At 39.0% G+C, this 11,974-nt stretch overlaps 1 long non-coding RNA gene across 3 annotated transcripts; it reads right to left on the bottom strand.

The window, feature by feature from the left end:
- Positions 1–829: 829 nt before the first annotated feature.
- On the bottom strand, positions 830–11,108 carry LOC127000605 (uncharacterized). Of its 3 annotated transcripts, none has more exons than XR_007754333.1 (4): positions 10,947–11,108; positions 3,374–3,556; positions 2,236–2,299; positions 830–1,228 (listed from the first exon to the last, which is right to left on the bottom strand). It is a non-coding gene; the product is annotated as an uncharacterized LOC127000605 (long non-coding RNA). The 3 variants fall into 3 exon arrangements; XR_007754334.1 differs by lacking the exon at positions 10,947–11,108 and adding an exon at positions 4,790–4,890; XR_007754332.1 differs by lacking the exon at positions 10,947–11,108 and having other exon boundaries at positions 3,374–3,822.
- Positions 11,109–11,974: the final 866 nt, after the last annotated feature.

Here is an 11,974-nt window from a genome sequence, read left to right as displayed (position 1 = left end):
CTGCCCCCCCCCTCCCCTTCAAAAAAAGCATTATTTTTCACAAGGTCTATGAGGCATTAGTCAAGAATATTAACTGCCATTACATTTTGTCAAAAAAAAAAAAAAAAAAAAAAATCACACCTATGTGATTATGTATATCATATAAAGCAGAAAAAACATTGCATGCTGTAATACAAACAAGATTACTCCTGGAAGCCACATTCATGATGCCAGACATGTGATGATAGACACTTAGTGTGATGAAATTACATGCTGTATTTTACATTATGAAACCAAGACAAGTGTCACTGCAGCACATTATTAGGTAAGGCAGACACCAAAAGCTTGTTACCTGAACAAGATTAAATATAACAGGCAAAATCCACAATAAAGCATTGCATACTGATGGCTAGGGAAGAGAACAAATGCTTCCAAGCATTACACCTGAAATAAGCAATGGCAGATATTCAAAACTTGTGAGCTGAACAAGACCTGATTTATAACAGGCAAGACCAACAATGGTGCATTACATGCGATATCTGGCAGGGGATTCCTTGCATTAGAATTGGAAAGTGGCAGACACCTAAAGCATTAACTGAACAAGATCTGATTTATAACAGGCAAAACCAACAATGGTGCATTACATGTGATATCTGGCAGGGAAGATAAATGATTCCTTGCATTACAACTGGAAAGTGGCAGACACCCAAAGCATTAATTGAACAAGATCTGATTTATAACAGGCAAGCCCAACAATGGTGCATTACTTGCAATATTTGGCAAAGTATATGGAAAAAAATTCTTGGCGTAACAAGAGTAATACTAAATAATGTCAAAACCAACTAAGTTTCTCTTCTTTTGACAAAGCCTGTGCTCTTTGCTGCAGGGCTGTCAGAGTCTGTTTGCTCCAGCCAACATTTACTGAAATACCCCTGAGTCATGAGTGAAGTGTTGAAACTGAAGGCAAGTGAAATACTGTGCTCAGAAATCTATTAGCATTTGGACTTTGATAGTATAAGGCCAGAGCAAACCTCCTCTCTTGTAACCCATATCTTCTACTGGGCTTAGATCTTGGTATCTTGCAGCATGTTGAACCTGACCTCAGAAAAAATCCATCCCTATTGGATCTAAAAAATTGCTGGCTCTGGGCAAAAACTGCCCAGGAGTTGTAACAGCCTGGGCTTTGAGCTGCCTTGCCTCCCGGTGCAGACGGCAGACTGTTGTGTGCAGCAATTTTCACTTTTCATGTCTGAAAATACATGAAAAAATATTTAATCACAATTAATCACAATTCTAAATAATAAAATAGGTGTATGTAATTGCATTATTGTCAGTGCTATAAGTGAATCTAAGCACTGACATTATGTCTGCACACCAGCTTCGATGGAAGGCTTCACTTAGATTGCCTGACAAGAGTAATATTTTCAGGAGATGGGGGAGAGGATACAACTGGAGACTCTTGACAGATATAATGTCAAGATCTACAAGCACCCATTTACCATATATATCTTTGATGTTCAGTCCATACTAAAACATTTGTCAATGTGTTGCCACACTAAAAATCTAAAAATTCCCTGTTTCTTCAATGTTAGTCATACCTAAGCCCTGCTAAACCATCCAAGTGAATCAAGAATGAGTTCTGGGCGGCAGCATGAGCCAATACTAAATGGCACCACTATAAAAAAAAATGCCTGCATCATGACGGGCCTGGGCCGACCGCCAGGCCCCTGAAGAAAACCTACCGGCGCTATAGGCAGGTGGAAAAAAAAAGAAAAAAAAAAAGGATCACATCAGAAGAATGGACAAAGGTTTGTTAGTGGCACTTCAAGGTTATGCTACCTCTTCAAAGATTGGCCAGTCATGGTTTAAAGTGGAACAGGATAAACAAGAAACAGGTAGATATCTGTGGACACTACTGTTACTATCAATTGCCAGCCAATGGCAAAATTTGAACCTATGCTATCAAAAACATAAGACCCATATGCTGATCACTCGACTAATCGTAACGGTACTACACCCATTGAAACATAATAAAGAGTTTGAATATATCATTCAAAATTTCAACCTTTTTACATATGTTTTTTTTAAGATATGAAGCCTACTGGAGTAACAGTTAAATATTGAACTCAATTTGTATGCAGAGATGTGAAGTATGTTATTAAGCTGTAATGTTTCCAACAGATTAGTTGTGATTAAAGCAACATGGAATAGTAACTAAAGAGGATAAATTATCACTGAGAAGAAGAGGTTCCTTACTATATTAATTGTGGTGAGCTTGATGGCCGAGTCGAGTTTCCTCCAACCCCATCAAGTTCACACCCTGTTGAGAGGCAATTTTTTAATCAAAGTGAAAAATGGATGCAAATGGGCACTAAAACTAGTTATTATACTTGGTGTCACAAATTTGGGCAAAGAATTTAGGGAAGGACTCCCGGACTTGGCGTCACTGATGAGGTAAATGATCTCGTGCACTCATTGGGCTATAATATATACATTGTTATAATTTGTATTATTGTCTTGTTACTATATATTACCTACTGATAATGGAAATACATGTCAGGATTAATCATCAAATACAAGGAAAAAAGAATCATGTATGGAAATTGTAAACTTTTAAGTTCATGTAACAAACATGGTTTATTATACACAAAAAGGTTGGATACTTCAGATGTAAAAGATTTTTGGATATAACATCACCCCCCTCCTCCATATTGGTTCTTTAAAGCAAGGGTTGACTACAGCTGATTATTATTTGCGGCAGGTTACACGACACTAAATTTTTTTAGTGCAAACCATCTGGAAATCAATGATCATTATAAGGAATACTTCTCATGAGTAGCTACTAAAACTTGATAACCTAGAAGGATGCACCATCAGACTGTAAAGGATAGATATATTATAAGACATAGCTACATTGGTGGATCCAAAGGGGGGCCCAGGCCCCCCCAATGTTCCTGAGTGATACAGGAAAACTAGCTCAAAAGCGCGCTGCGGCTAAAACAATGCTTTGGCACAAAGTCCAGGCCGTTACACCCATTGATTTAGGTCACTCCACCAGTTTTTCAAGACCAGGACTGCCGAGAATGGCTAATCGGTAATGCTAATGCTCCTTCCACCCGCAAAAGTCTGACGTCCCCCCCAAACTCATTTCCTGGATCTGCACCCAAAGACATACCGTAACATGGTTCAGTGATCATGGACAAAAAAAAATGTTAAGACAATCAATATCCAATCATTTCAGAATACATAAAGCAGCATCCATATGAAGGAATTCTACAACTTAAAAGTGATGTTGAGCAGGGCATGTGTTAAGTGACTTGCACAGTCTATTTTGTGAAGTCATAATTAGATTAATAACACAACAATCAACAAACACTAGATGAAGTATTCATACCAAAATCAATACATGGAGCTGGTGCACTGCAATGGGAAGCACATTCCTGCAGCTCACCAAGAGGGTTGAATGCTGCCATGTACTTCAGGGGGGGTGGCTAAATGTCTTCACCTTTGGCCTCTTTCTTGGACTCTCCCCCTTCAGCTGCCACATTCTCTTGGATGATATCGGACGTGTTCGGATCTGTTGGGATGTGGTTGTGTTAGATGTGGAATAACATACGACAGTGGAACATGGAAGGAAAGAGTATGTCCACACGGTAAAATACAGAAAAAATTCTTTGGATACTGAAAGGATGTACGGGGATAACTGGGTGAGAAGGGAGAGAGATGCAGATTTTTATGTTAAAGAGCTAGTTACACCAATGAAGACTTAAGGCATACACATTCAGAAAGACCACAATTTTGGCTGCTAGACGGAAAAGCACTAGATGTCAAAGTGCCAGGACATTGAAGGACGTAATAATAAGAAAAGCAATAATAATTAATAAGTATAAATATATTTCTGATATTTTTGTTTATCTTAATACTAGTATTGGAATTTTCAAACACTAAGAATATAATAAATAAATATTCATAAATTAATTAAAATAAATACATTAATTGTACTAATACTACCACTAACAATATTAACAGCACTGCACCTAATAGACTGAGCAATAAACTGAGTCTGATATGTAACCATAATTAAACTGTCTCTGTCTGAGTGTTATGTGAAGCTTGCTCCATGCACCATGATAGGAATGGCATAGATGCATGCAGGTTGCTGAGATACTTACAGTCACCAGCCACTTGTAGATATGGCACCAAAATGTGTTGGAAGCATTGGCGGCCAACTTCCATTTATTTAATTATTATTTTCTTTAAACAAAGGAGACAGCTCAAGGGCAACAAAGCATACTAGAAAAAAAGCCCCACTACTCACCACTCCCAAACAGACAAAAGTAGTCTTGATACACTCTTCTTGAAGGTCAAATTATAGGCAGGAGGAAATGCAGACAATGGAAGGCTGTTCCAGAGTTTATCAGTGTAAGGGATGAGTGGAGATGCTGGTTAACTTTTGCATAAGATGTTTGGCAAGATAGAACATGCAGTAATTGACTTAAATTAGAAAAGTACAGATTTAGGAGGGAAATGGGCAGGCATTGGTTTAGTAATAGGGTGGTGGGGGAATGGAATAGACTCAGCAATCACATAGTGAGTGCAGGGACGATAGCTTGTTTTAAGAGTAGACTGGATAGCTACATGGACGAGGCTGACAGGTGGTAATGGGGAGGAATCTGAAGCTGCCGTGTGTAGGCCATTCGGCCTCGTGCCTTGGGAGGAGGGGAGGCATGCAGTTAGCAAGTTCAGAACAACTGTCAGCGTGAAAATGATTAGAATTTCCACATTATCATTATTTATATATATCACTTACCCCGGCTGGCATCCTTCCGTAATAAATGTAGCTTCACACCAGGCTGTGTCCTCTTTTTCACCACAAAGGGACATGATTTGAGGCTCCGGCTGGTAAACGTGGCGGCTGCGGCCAAAGAGACTATATACGAAGAGATAGTGGTATGTAGTAAATCCTCGGGCGTGCGGAAGTAGCGCCATCTATTGCAGCCCACCAAAAACGTCACTTTTCAAGGGTAGCTTTACTATTTTGAAGTACTTGCCACAGCACCTATCCAGCCTTTTACTTATTTTTTCATTATTGTAAAATGATTTACTAATGGGTTAAAGAAAATATATTTGTTCTTATGTTTTATTAGGTATTATCTACACTATATCAAATTGTTATTTTAGGAAAAATATGGTGTAAATTTATTTATATATATATATATATATATATATATATATATATATATATATATATATATATATATATATATATATATATATATATATATATATATATATATATATATATATGTGTGTGTAGCAAACATATCCAGTGCTTTAAATGCAAGCAAAGCATACAACATTCTATGCATGCTAGATTACTATAATGCCTTTGCAACTGTGGTAACCCGGATGTCACACTGGTCCTGTGTCCCAGGGTAATGGGTTCCCTAACACCACAGGCTCAAGGGCCAATGTTACAAAGATGAGCACCAAGGCCACGCGCTGCTACAGCATATGCCCCCAAATTTAGCTGAGTAAAAATATCATACTAACTGTACAAGTGCCAGATAATGGCAAGCATTGCATACTGCTTGACAGGGCAGAGAACAAAAGCTTCTAAGCATTACAACAGAAATAAACAATGGGAGACACTCAAAGCTTGTTAACTGTACATGACCCGATTTATAACAGGCAAAACCAACAATGGTGCATTCTATACAATGAAAACTGTATAAAAATGTTGCAAGGCGCATCAATATAAGAGCAAAGCATCATAAAACATGCTGAAATACATGATGGAGGACATCAAGAAGGTAACACATGAGTTGTCTTAAATGGAATGCAATAACTTGGTGGTCCTGGGAGACAGCCGAGCCTGGAGGTGAAAATGGGATGTAGGACACGGTATGATCTCACAAGCTCTGACCTTGGTGTCAGGGTCATGAAGATATTAAGCTCAGTAGGCACAACTATGCAGCGGAGGCACATATGATAAAAGCAAATGAGACAAAAAAGGCAACTCAGTGTAAGAAAATAGCAGGAAAGTTATGCTGCAGTATGTGACACATCAAATTACAGGGCAGAGAGTGATATGTATTTCATAGGCTACATCAGTAAACATAGCATATATTGTAGGAACCACACATTAAAGTTGGATGTAATAAAATATATGTTTTTAGCACACATTAAAGTTGGATGTAATAAAATCATTTGATATGAAACTCCTTGAACTGGCCAACCAAACAAACCACTCTCTGTCGTCCGCCCCCCCCTTCAAAAAAGCATTATTTTCCACAAGGTTTATGAGGCATTAGTCAAGAATATCAACTGCCATTACATTGTCAAAAAAAAAAAAAAAAAAAAAAAAAAAAAAAAAAAAAAAAAAAAATACCTATGTGATTATGTATATCATATAAAGCAGAAAAAAAATTGCATGCTGTAATACAAACAATATTACTCCTGGAAGCCACATTAATGTTGCCAGACACGTGATGATAGACACTTAGTGTGATGAAATTACATGCTGTATTTCACATTATGAAACCAAGCCAAGTGTCACTGCAGCACATATTAGGTAAGGCAGACACCAAAAGCTTGTTACCTGAACAAGATTAAATATGACAGGCAAAATCCACAATAAAGCATTGCATACTGTTGGGTAGGGAAGAGAACAAATGCTTCCAAGCATTACACCTGAAATAAACAATGGCAGATATTCAAAGCTTGTGAGCTGAACAATATCTGATTTATAACAGGCAAAACCAACAATGGTACATTACATGCGATATCTGGCAGGGGATTCCTTGCATTACAATTGGAAAGTGGCAGACACCTAAAGCTTGTTAACTGAACAAGATCTGATTTATAACAGGCAAAACCAACAATGGTGCATTACATGTGATATCTGGCAGGGAAGATAAATGATTCCTTGCGTTACAACTGGAAAGTGGCAGACACCCAAAGCTTGTTCATTGAACAAGATCTGATTTATAACAGGCAAGCCCAACAATGGTGCATTACTTGCAATATTTGGCAAAGTATATGGAAAAAAATTCTTGCTGTAACAAGAGTAATACTCAATAATGGCAAATCCCACAAAGTATCTCTTCTTTTGACAAAGCCTGTGTTCTTTGCTGCAGGGCTGTCAGAGTCTGTTCGCTCCAGCCAACATGTACTGAAATACCCCTGAGTCATGAGTGAAGTGTTGAAACTGAATTCAAGTGAAATACTGTGCTTAGAAATCTATTAGCATTTGGACTTTGATAGTATAAGGCCAGAGCAAACCTCCTCTCTTGTAACCCATATCTCCTACTAGGCTTAGATCTTGGCATCTTGCAGCATGTTGAACCTGACCTCAGAAAAAAATCCATCCCTATTGGATCTAAAAAACTGCTGGCTTTGGGCAAAAACTGCCCAGGAGTTGTAACAGCCTGGGCTTTGAGCTGTCTTGCCTCCTGGCGCAGACGGCAGACTGCTGTGTGCAGCAATTTTCACTTTTCATGTCTGAAAATACATGAAAAAATATTTAATCACAATTAATCACAATTCTAAATAATAAAATATGTGCATGTAATTGCATTATCTTCAGTGCTATAAGGACAGTGAATCTAAGCATTGACATTATGTCTGCATGCCAGTTTCGATGGAAGGGTTCACTTAGATTGCCTGACAAGAGTAATATTTTCAGGAAATGGGGGAGAGGATACAACTGGAGACTCTTGACAGATATAATATCAAGATCTACAAGCACCCATTTTCCATATATATCTTTGATGTTCAGTCCATACTAAAACATTTGTCAATGTGTTAACACACTAAAAATCTAAAAATTCCCTGTTTCTGCAATGTCAGTCGTACCTAAGCCCTGCTAAACCATCCAAGTGAATCAAGAATGAGTTCTGGGCAGCAGCATGAGCCAATACTAAATGGCACCACTATAAAAAAAATTGCCTGCATCATGACGGGCCTGGGCTGACCGCCAGGCCCCTGAAGAAAACCTACCGGCGCTATAGGCAGGTGGGGAAAAAAAAAAAAGGATCACATCAGAAGAACGGACAAAGGTTTGTTAGTGGCACTTCAAGGTTATGCTACCTCATTAAAGATTGGCCAGTCATGGTTTAAAGTGGAACAGGATAAACAAGAAACAGGTAGGTATCTGTGGACACTACTGTTACTATCAATTGCCAGCCTATGGCAAAATTTGAACCTACGCTATCAAAAACATAAGACCCATATGCTGATCACTCGACTAATCGTAACGGTACTACAGCCATAGAAACATAATAAAGAGTTTAAATATATCATTCAAAATGTCAACCTTTTTACATACCTTTTTTTAAGATATGTAGCCTACTGGTGTAACAGTTAAATATTGAACTCAATTTGTATGCAGAGATGTGAGGTATGTTATTAAGCTGTAATGTTTCCAACACATTAGTTGTGATTAAAGCAACATGGAATAGTAACTAAAGAGGATAAATTATCACTGAGAACAAGAGGTTCCTTACTATATTGTGGTGAGCTTGATGGCCGAGTCTAGTTTCCTCCAACCCCATCAAGTTCACACCCTGTTGAGAGGCAATTTTTTAATCAAAGTGAAAAATGGATGCAAATGGTCACTAAAACTAGTTATTATACTTGGTGTCACAAAGTTGGGCAAAGAATTTAGGGAAGGACTCCCGGACTTGGCGTCACTGATGAGGTAAATGATCTCGTGCACTCATTGGGCTATAATATATACATTGTTATAATGTGTATTATTTTCTTGTTACTACATATTACCTACTGATAATGGAAATACATGTCAGGATTAATCATCAAATACAAGGAAAAAAGAATCATGTATGAAAATTGTGAACCTTTAAGTTCATGTAACAAACAAGGTTTATTATACACAAAAAGGTTGGATACTTCAGATGTAAAAGATTTTTGGATATAACATCACCCCCTTCCTCCATATTGGTTCTTTAAAGCAAGGGTTGACTACAGCTGATTATTATTTGCGGCAGGTAGCTACACTGGTGGATCCAAGGAGGGGCCAGGGGTCCCGGGCCCCCCCAATGTTCCTGAGTGATACAGGAAAACTAGCTCAAAAGCGCGCTGCGGCTAAAACAATGCTTTGGCACAAAGTCCAGGCCATTATACCCATTGATTTAGGTCACTCATCCAGTTTTTCAAGACCAGGACTGCCGAGAATGGCTAATCGGTAATGCTAATGCTCCTTCCACCCGCAAAAAGTCTGACGTCCCCCCCAAAAACTCATTTCCTGGATCTGCACCCAAAGACATACCGTAACATGGTTCAATGATCATGGACAAAAAAAATGTTAAGACAATCAATATCCAATCATTTCAAGATACATAAATCAGCATCCATATGAAGGAATTCTACAACTTAAAAGTAATGTTGAGCAGGGCATGTGTTAAATGACTTGCACAGTCTATTTTGTGAAGTCATAATTAGATTAATAACACAACAATCAACAAACACTAGATGAAGTATTCATACCAAAATCAGTACATGGAGCTGATGCAGTGCAATGGGGAGCACATTCCTGCAGCTCAGCAAGAGGGTTGGATGCTGCCATGTACTTCAGGGGGTGGCTAAATGTCTTCACCCTTGGCCTCTTTCTTGGACTCTCCCCTTCAGCTGCCACATTCTCTTGGATGATATCGGACGTGTTCGGATCTGTTGGGATGTGGTTGTGTTAGATGTGGAATAACATACGACAGTGGAACATGGAAGGAAAGAGTATGTCCAAACGGTAAAATACAGAGATGAGGATTGCACTGCATTAGTTAAGTGATTATAAGATGTAAATTGAAATTCTTTGGATACTGAAAGGATGTACGGGGACAATTGGATGAGAAGGGAGAGACATGCAGTTTTTTATGTTATATAGCTAGTTACACCAATGAAGACTTAGGGCATACACATTCAGAAAGACCACAAATTTGGCTGCTAGACGGAAAAGCACTAGATGTCAAAGTGCCAGGACATTGAAGGAAGTAATAATAAGAAAACCAATAATAATTAATGAGTATAAATATATTTCTGATATTATTGTTTATCTTAATACTAGTATTGGAATTTTCAAACACTAAGAATATAATAAATAAATATTCATAAATTAATTAAAATAAATACATTAATTGTACTAATATTACCACTAACAATATTAACAGCACTGCATCTAATAGACTGAGCAATAAACTGAGTCTGATATATAACCATAATTAAACTGTCTCTGTCTGAGTGTTATGTGAAGCTTGCTCCATGCACCGTGATAGGAATGGCATAGATGCATGCAGGTTGCTGAGATACTTACAGTCACCAGCCACTTGTAGATATGGCACCAAAATGTGTCGGAAGCATTGGCAACCAACTTCTATTTATTTAATTATTATTTTCTTTAAACAAAGGAGACAGCTCAAGGGCAACAAAGCGTACTAGAAAAAAAGCCCCACTACTCACCACTCCCAAACAGACAAAAGTAGAGTCTTGATACACTCTTCTTGAAGGTCAAATTATAGGCAGGAGGAAATGCAGACGATGGAAGGTTGTTCCAGAGTTTATCAGTGTAAGGGATGAGTGGAGATGCTGGTTAACTTTTGCATAAGATGTTTGGCAAGATAGAACATGCAGTAATTGACTTAAATTTGAAAAGTGTAGATTTAGGAGGGAAATGGGCAGGCATTGGTTTAGTAATAGGGTGGTGGGGGAATGGAATAGACTCAGCAATCACATAGTGAGTGCAGGGACGATAGCTTGTTTTAAGAGTAGACTGGATAGCTACATGGACGAGGCTGACAGGTGGTAATGGGGAGGAATCTGGAGCTGCCGTGTGTAGGCCATTTGGCCTCTTGCCGCGGGAGGAGGGGAGGCATGCAGTTAGCAAATTCAGAACAACTGTCAGCGTGAAAATGATTAGAATTTCCACATTATCATAATTTATATATATCACTTACCCCGGCTGGCATCCTTCCGTAATAAATGTAGCTTCACACCAGGCTGTGTCCTCTTTATCACCACAAAGGGACATGATTTGAGACTCCGGCTGGTAAACGTGGCGGCCGCGGCGGTGTTATGATTTTTGAACGAGGCAGCGTTGCAATCGGAGCAGAGAAAGATATTGCTGCGAATAGCGCTAATAACCAATATACGTTAGATGGAGATAATTATATCTACCCACTCTTTCCCCCTACAAACCAATGATTCAATGTAAATCATTACTGATGGAAGTCAGCGTGCGTGCTAAAACAATGAGTTTGGAAGAAAAACAGAACGGCAGTAAGGCTACAACCTTGGTTCATTCCAGTATGTATACAGAAAGGTTAAACACATAAAACACATCTAACAACTGGTAGCCTCCCACAAATGCAGAGAAAGTAATATAATTGCGGTATAATAATATAACAATAATAGGATTACTCATGGCATGCAGTCAGGCTATATCTACCTAGTAAATATATATATAGTTCCTACTGTTCATTTTAATATTTATCTACCTTTATTTTTTTATTTAAAATGGGAAATAACCAGATTGAAGACAAAAAGTAGCAACATTTGCTGCTTGATCCCATGTAGCAACACTGCTGATGGGTACTGGGGGCTTGGGGTGGGTCTGGAGGGGGGGAGGCGCCTGGACGTAAACAACGCTGCTCCTGCGCCATCTGTTGCAACCGACATACACCACCACCCGCCCACGGTCTTCCATAGAGGCCCCCTCTCCTGTTCTATAGTCTCCTTGGTCCGAGCTGTGAGAGACGAGGGACGTGTGCCGCTGCCTGTGTGCCCTGCCCGCTTCTGTGTGCCTTGCCCGCTTTTGTGAGCCCTGTGCTGCGTCTGTGCCCATCTGAGTAATGGGAGTTACTGTGCCTTGTAAACCAGTGTTCTATACGTGTTGGAGCTGTTAAGTAAAGTGGAAAATCTGCACTGTGAGCCTTTTTGCCCTGGCTTGCCCGCTCGTGGTGTGTTGGCGCCCCTGTGGAGTGGC

Source organism: Eriocheir sinensis, chromosome 19 (genome assembly GCF_024679095.1).
Source record: "Eriocheir sinensis breed Jianghai 21 chromosome 19, ASM2467909v1, whole genome shotgun sequence".
In the NCBI taxonomy this organism is placed as follows: Eukaryota; Metazoa; Arthropoda; class Malacostraca; order Decapoda; family Varunidae; genus Eriocheir; species Eriocheir sinensis.
The sequence above is the reverse complement of the archived record's forward strand: the minus strand, read 5'-3'. Positions and strand labels throughout refer to the sequence as shown.